The following is a 6,765-nucleotide window of genomic DNA, read 5'->3' as shown; positions in this document are numbered from 1 at the left end:
GCAAGCTGTTCTTTATGTCTCGGCAGAAAGAGTAAGTGGTAGAGTTGGGTATTTCAAGCGGGAAAGGAGGGAAGTTACTTGCATAATACATATAATACATAAAAAGTATGTATTAATGCATAATGAATCAACAGCTTCACCTAGCAGCTTGGCTGCTCCAGCTAATGCGAAGGCATGGTGAATAGCTTGTGGAATCAGGTGTGCCTGATTAATCTAAAGATTAGTCCCAATAGGTAGGCTTAGAAGCACAGAATGGTTTGGGTTGGAAGGGACCTTAAAGCTCATCCAGTTCCATCCACCTGCCACAGGCAGGGACACCTTCCACTAGACCAGGTTGCTCCAAGCCCCGTCCAACCTGGCCTTGAACACTGCCAGGGATGGGGCAGCCATAGCTTCTCTGGGCACCCTGTGCCAGCACCTCACCAGAAGTTCAATTTAGAGTAAGAAATTACCTCAGTATTTACTGTAATTGACAAAATGCCTGTTAATAAAAAATAACTACATTAAAAAACAGTAATGCTGGATATTTTGGGGTTCTTTGGGGTATTTTGTGACTTTTTTTTTTTGCTAATTCAAGCGTTTGGGCTTACAGGAAATGCATATGCTAATTAGTGGCCAAGATTATATATCAGACAATGATACTGTGCTTGCTGCTACCCAAAACTTTTAAGAATTCATATGCGGAGGAGAAGAACCTGGGCGCGCAGTTTTCAGTGTTAAGAAACAAAGGTAGGTGTGCTTCCAGGGAGCGGGGTCCTGAGCTGTAAAGAAAGTAGTTCAGTTAGCAGAATGTTTTGTAAGAATTGGTTATGTGGCCTGGAAACCTCATTGTGAGGGTTTTGTGTTCTTCTGAGCTGCTCTTCCAGCTAAAGAAAGGAAAGAGTATCTGCTATGGAGATTGAAATCTGTGAGTGAATGACCTGGGCAAGTACTGCCTGTTACACAGTGGTATCTGGACACGGGGGCCAAGAACGAGCATTTCATGAGATGCTCAGTCACAGAGGGATTCTCTTCAAGCTGGACAGCTCTTGTGGTATCTACTGCTGGCCTTGGCTCCCTGTGCTGGTCCTTCTGTGGCAGTTTGTGGAGCCAGGCTCTCGGAGAGAAGTAACCAGGCTGGAAGAGGCAGTGGGGAAAATGAAAGAAGAGTGTGAAAAAGTTAAAATGGGAATGCCAAGAAAAAGCTGTGTTTATATTCTGCATTAGTAGTTATGTTTCTGATGGTGGCTGATATACGATTGACTGTCCTTACAGCCAGCATGGTCTCAGCCTGGCTAGCACAGTGCTGGTAGGCTGAAAGTAGAGCAATTGGTTTGATGCCCTGTAATGTTGTCATTTTCTAATGGTGTGTGTTGCAGTGTAATGGTGCAGTTGCTCTTAAGAAGCAACCCACACTTATTCCATGTCTCTAGTGATATCTTATTGCTACCATAGTGTATTAAACACTTGTCAACTTTCACCAGAGTCATCAAAAGCAAAGAAAATTTGTTTTTCTCCAGTTACTTGCAGAAGCCACCATTCTTCCTCTTGGGGAGAGGGGACAAAACAGGATCCACAAGAAATTTTGTAAGTGGTAGTTCCTTTCTGGTATAAGAGAGGTTTGTGACATTTGGGGGTGTAGTTTAGAGAGTTGTTGATGTCCATACTTCTTATAATATTTGTTAATGGGGCAAAGCAAGCCCCCTTTTGTGCATGGTACCAGAAACAATGGAGCTTCCTAAATAGCGTTTCTTGGATAAGTTTTAAGTTTCTTTGTTGATCCTTTGCTCCATAAAGGAGAGAACAGGTCAATTACATAGAGATGAAAGAATAATCCAGACTAAGTACAGAAAGCTGTTAAAGTAAAAAGAATTCATTTGTTTTTTGTTGGGTAGTGTGATATCAGGTGCTCAGAGCAGCAGCTGTGTATGCAGGAGAGCTTGTTCTGCTGGAAAGCAGATACACCTGGAGGCAAAAAGTGCATTTTCTATAGCTCAAGGCTACACCTCTAAGTGCAGGCTACCTGGTAGCCTTCTCTGGTCTTTGTGCTGTGGCCTTAAAAAGGAGACCTTGGTATTTTGCCAATTAGAATACATCTGTTTTAATCTTGGCAATTATGAGAAAGGACCTGAAAACTGGCCTTCCGATAGTTGGTTCTCTTGCAGACTGCTAATGCCAGTCTCCACAGAAAAAAGGATTCACTACAGGACAGATCATGATTGCATTATAAAGGAATTTCCAAGGTATTTTTTCAGACTTTCTGCCTCTGTTTAGTTTACAGTGGAGATTTAAAGTGTCATTCCCCTGATGGATCTTGTATAAGCTATTTTGGCAGCAGCTGCCAAAGTACAAGTCAAAAAGTATGTGTTGTAGATTGCATGTAAAGTCCAGTAACCTCAGAGCCAGATTTGTAGTGTGCACATGTTGCATGCTGTTTGGCTGAGGGACGCATGCTTCTTCACATTTGTTTTTCCAGGAAATAGTTAAGGTTTTCTCTTTCTGGGGGAGGTCCTTTTAACAGATGCTGTCAATGAAACAATCCTGCAAGCTATATATACCTATAAGTGTAGAGCCATAAGGATAAATATCTGTAATTCTCTGAATGGTTTTACCTTAGTGCAGTCTGGCAATCACTCTTCTGTGTCATGTTTTTGTTCTGGAGAGATATGAATAAATGGAAGACCAAACAGATTCTTAGACTTTTGTCACCTGCAGCACCCATGAGAGAATGCCAAATGTTCTGTGTTCCCAAAACAAGGTTCCAAATTGGAGAAATAGAGCAAAGGGAGGGAATATGTTTAAAATTTGTATCTTCTGCTGTATCCTATTTAGTCAAGGTAGGATACTCTTGATAATTAAAGAAATGTCGTCTTGCCCTCAGGGTTTTCTGTTCTGTATTCCTGTAATTATTGTGAATCTCTCTGAAGGAGCTTAGCCTTTTATTGCTCCTTTCCTTTCTGGAGCTATTTTTCTGGCAGCTTAGCTATTACGTTGGTCATATCTACCTGTCTGCCTGGAGAACTGGTGTAGAACTTCCTGGGAATGTCCTTACTGTGCTTTACCCATTGTCTTATGAAAGGTATACTCCCATTTCTGGGAGAAAAATCATGGTTGTCTTAATTTTCCATACTTTTTTTTATCATTCAGTTTATCCTTCATTCAGATTTTTGTGATCTTAAATCAATTTGATGGGTGAAAAAACCCTACTGCTCCCTTCGGGGGGGGGCTGGTGTCAGAAGAAAATACTTGTATATTTCGTGTATGTTTACATATAGGTAGATACAGGGTGATTTATTACTGGCTTTAAAATGCAGAAATACAGAATAATCATTAAACCTAATTAAACCTTTTCCTGCTGCAAATGACTGGCAGACTTCTTTGCATCTCTGATTTCTAGCTCATGTTTTACTTTCCTGTTTCCTTTTGTAGGGTGCTCTTGAGGCAGTTGAGTGAACCATAAAGCTATTAGCTGTGGAATCCTTACCTAAGCTTGCTTTGGTTTCCGGAGGGTTGGAAGGCATTCAGAGCATTAATAGCGACCTCAAGGCAAAACTGATCTTGTGGCTAGGCAGGGAAGTATTCCTTGTGAGAACTTAGTGCTGTCTGACTCTGACAGAGCTCAGCAAGTGTTTTAAAGCAACCTTTTCATGGTTGCTTTACATACAGAGGATAATCATTTTTCTGAGAGCCTGATTATTAAAGGTCCCAAACACTTCTGAGACGTGCTGGAGTAAATAGAGGTGGCTGAGCTGCGGGGACGGCGTGTCTGGGAAGTGTGGCTGTCTCCGTTCAGGCTGGTTCCTTGTTCAGCTGTTGCACCCCTCTGGTCTTGGCCATAACAGTTTAGTCTTTCCTCATTGAAGTGAGGATGGCTTTTGGTGATCTTAATGGCAATTTTGGAGACACATGGTTTAAATACATTAGAGAAGTGAAAGCCCATGCCAATCACTTATTGCAGTTACCTGAAGAAATTCTGATCATTGAATTCCATCTTCCTGTAGGAAAAGCATGTGCCACCTGCTGCCTTGGAAAACGTGCGACCGACCTACCCCTTCTGTAGCAAAGATGCACTGAGTCCTGCAGTGGCCAAGCACTGCACAGGTTGAGCTGGGAAAGGACATCACTTCTGTAAACCCAGGAGCCACCTCAATCGGTAGAGGCAGCCTGCGATTTCCTTCAGCCTGAGGGTTTGCCTGAAGCCTTTCAGATGCTCAAAGAACTCCAGGAGCGACACTTGAAAACATGGGTATTCTGTCTGAAAGAAGCCTAGTGGGGCAAGTTCTGCATTTCCCTGCACTTGCTGCTGTGGTTCTAGAGAAGTCTGATCGATCCAAAGGCATTCATGTCTGGCTGTGTATGTCTCTGCTGGGAGAAATCTCTGTAGTATTTTGTACTCCATTTCCAAAGACAGGGAATCTTCTCTTCCTTGTTTCCCAGGTAAAAACACTTTTGTGTTCTGAGCTGACTTTCCACAAAACTCATTTACCAGCTGCTCTTCTCAACACCAGCCAGAATTAATAAATTCATGGGACTACTTAGGGTAGTTAAGTGTAAGTTTAAGCACTCAAAACATTAGAAGGGAAGGTGAAAAGCTGTGGAGTACTCTAAATACAACTTGTGCAACTATCCACACATTGACTCTCAGGCTGAGGCCTTGTTCAATCAGACTATGCTGGCATGAAAACAGAGCATCATGAAGCTCTGTATTTCAGACAGAGTAATGGTTGTCCAAGACTTGTGAAAGCATTGGATGATTTTTAGTTGTTTCTGTCCTTAGATGTGAGAACTATGACAGGTTTTAGTTGTCAGAGATGTGTGTCTGTCCTGTGGAGAGCAGGACACCAGTAAAGTGTCCCAGGTTGGATCTTGGATCCCATGCAAAGCCTGCAACTGGAGAGAGCTCTCTGAGGATATTCGTCTAGCATTTATCTCATTTTGGATTTAAAGGTCTCATCTAAAAAATACTTTCAAGAACATTTGATTCTCTGACCCCTAGCTCTACCTGTATCCTCTCTCTGTCATGTGCTAATGGTCACTTAGATTGAATGTTGCTCAGACTTCCCAGACAAAGGCCTTGCTATAACCAGGCTAAATTAGATCAGATTTGAAGTTTCACTGAGAGGATGGTGATTAATTGAAGTGCACTCACGTATGGGCTTCTTTACTTGTCCTTGCTCTAAATGTAATACACAGATCTAAACATCCACCCTGAGAACTCTGGTGTTGATAAAAATACCTTCCTTCTACTTTATACTAGTAGTGATATTTAGCTGTCTGACAGAGCAGCTCCTCTAGGATTTCTTCGTCACCATTGTTCTCCGCCTGACAGGCTCAGAGAATGTCTTTGGATAAATTCTGAAGAAGCTTCCAAAACTGAGAATTAAATCTTTATGTGAGTAGGCTCTATGCTCGAGGGGACTCTCTCATACCAGTTTGAGTCTCTTAAATGCCCATCAACACAGTGAATTTTTTTTGTATGGATGTGTATAACGCTAACATTGCCTTGAAGGAAGACCAGAAAGAAGCCCAACAGCTTCAGGAGCGCACTGCAGCTTCATACAGCTTGTGACATGGTGGTTACCTTTGGCAGGGTCATGTTCAACGGAGCTTCTGCAAGGGCTTGCTCGTCAGTACTGGGAACATGAACCAGAGCGAGGAAGCCGTTCCGGATTTTGTTACTGGAACAATCCAGTTTGTCTTCTAAGTACAAGTGCTTGCAAAATGTCTAACAAGTTTGGTGGTTTTGGTTTTGTTTTGGTTTTTTTTTAGTTCAATCTAGCACACTTTGGAACTACCCAAGTTTCAAATACATGTATTGATTTGTCTGAAAAGTTCTGCTGATATTCCATCAGGATGAAGGTGGTGTGGAAACAAATTGTAACTCTGTTAGCTGTTCACAGCAGCAGGTGCTTTATCAACTGAAAAAGCTGAAATGTCTTTTGTGAGCCTGTATATCTGCCAGCTTGAGCAGTGAACAAATACTGATTTTTCTGTACAAACACTTCTGAGTGAAAGCACTAATCGTCACTGACAGAACACCACCGCACTATTCTTCATGTGACAATGGGCTGCTGCCATCAGGTTTTACTTAAATTTTTTTGTTATTCTTATTTATCTTTATATTTTATTCTTTTGCCTCTTCTGAATGGTGCAATATTACTTCTGTTCTCAGCCAGCAGCTTAAAGGGAGTGGAAAAGGTGGCTGTGGTTTAGGGATATCGGAAGAATAATTAAATGAAATTAAAAAATGAAATGTCACTCTTCAAGCATCTGACATCATGAAAACTGACTAATGTGTTTTGAATCTGGATCTACCTTTTGATGCCATGTAGTGATTTCTACCTGTGGTAACTGTGGTTCCTGAACTGCTTTTTGTAAGGAGTTTTTCAGAAGCCTTTAGGAATCAGAATAAAACTTTTGAACCAGTGTTGTCTCTTGTTCGTTCTGATATGTGAGTGAAGGATGATTTTGCTGGCAGAGGTCATAATGTGTATTGCTTATCAAAATAAGCTGGGTGATTTTCACAAATAGCTTGTGCATAAAAGGGATTGTTCTGTGATTTCCAGTGTAGCTTTGTGGTTTTTCCTTAGCCAGGAGTACACCTGTTAGGCTTGAGAGGTCTGGATGTCACTTGTTTGGAAAAGCACTGGATTTATGAGCAGGTGCTAATATTTTTTTTTTTAAAAACTGGTGCGACAAATCACTGTGAGCAATTTGCTTCTCAAAACCATGTTCATATCCAGTGGAAAAATTATAGTTCCTTTTGTGTCGAGGGAGTGGGGTCAG

The sequence above is a fragment of the Strigops habroptila genome, chromosome 4 (assembly GCF_004027225.2).
Source record: "Strigops habroptila isolate Jane chromosome 4, bStrHab1.2.pri, whole genome shotgun sequence".
NCBI lineage: Eukaryota > Metazoa > Chordata > Aves > Psittaciformes > Psittacidae > Strigops > Strigops habroptila.
This window is presented reverse-complemented; position numbering follows the sequence as displayed.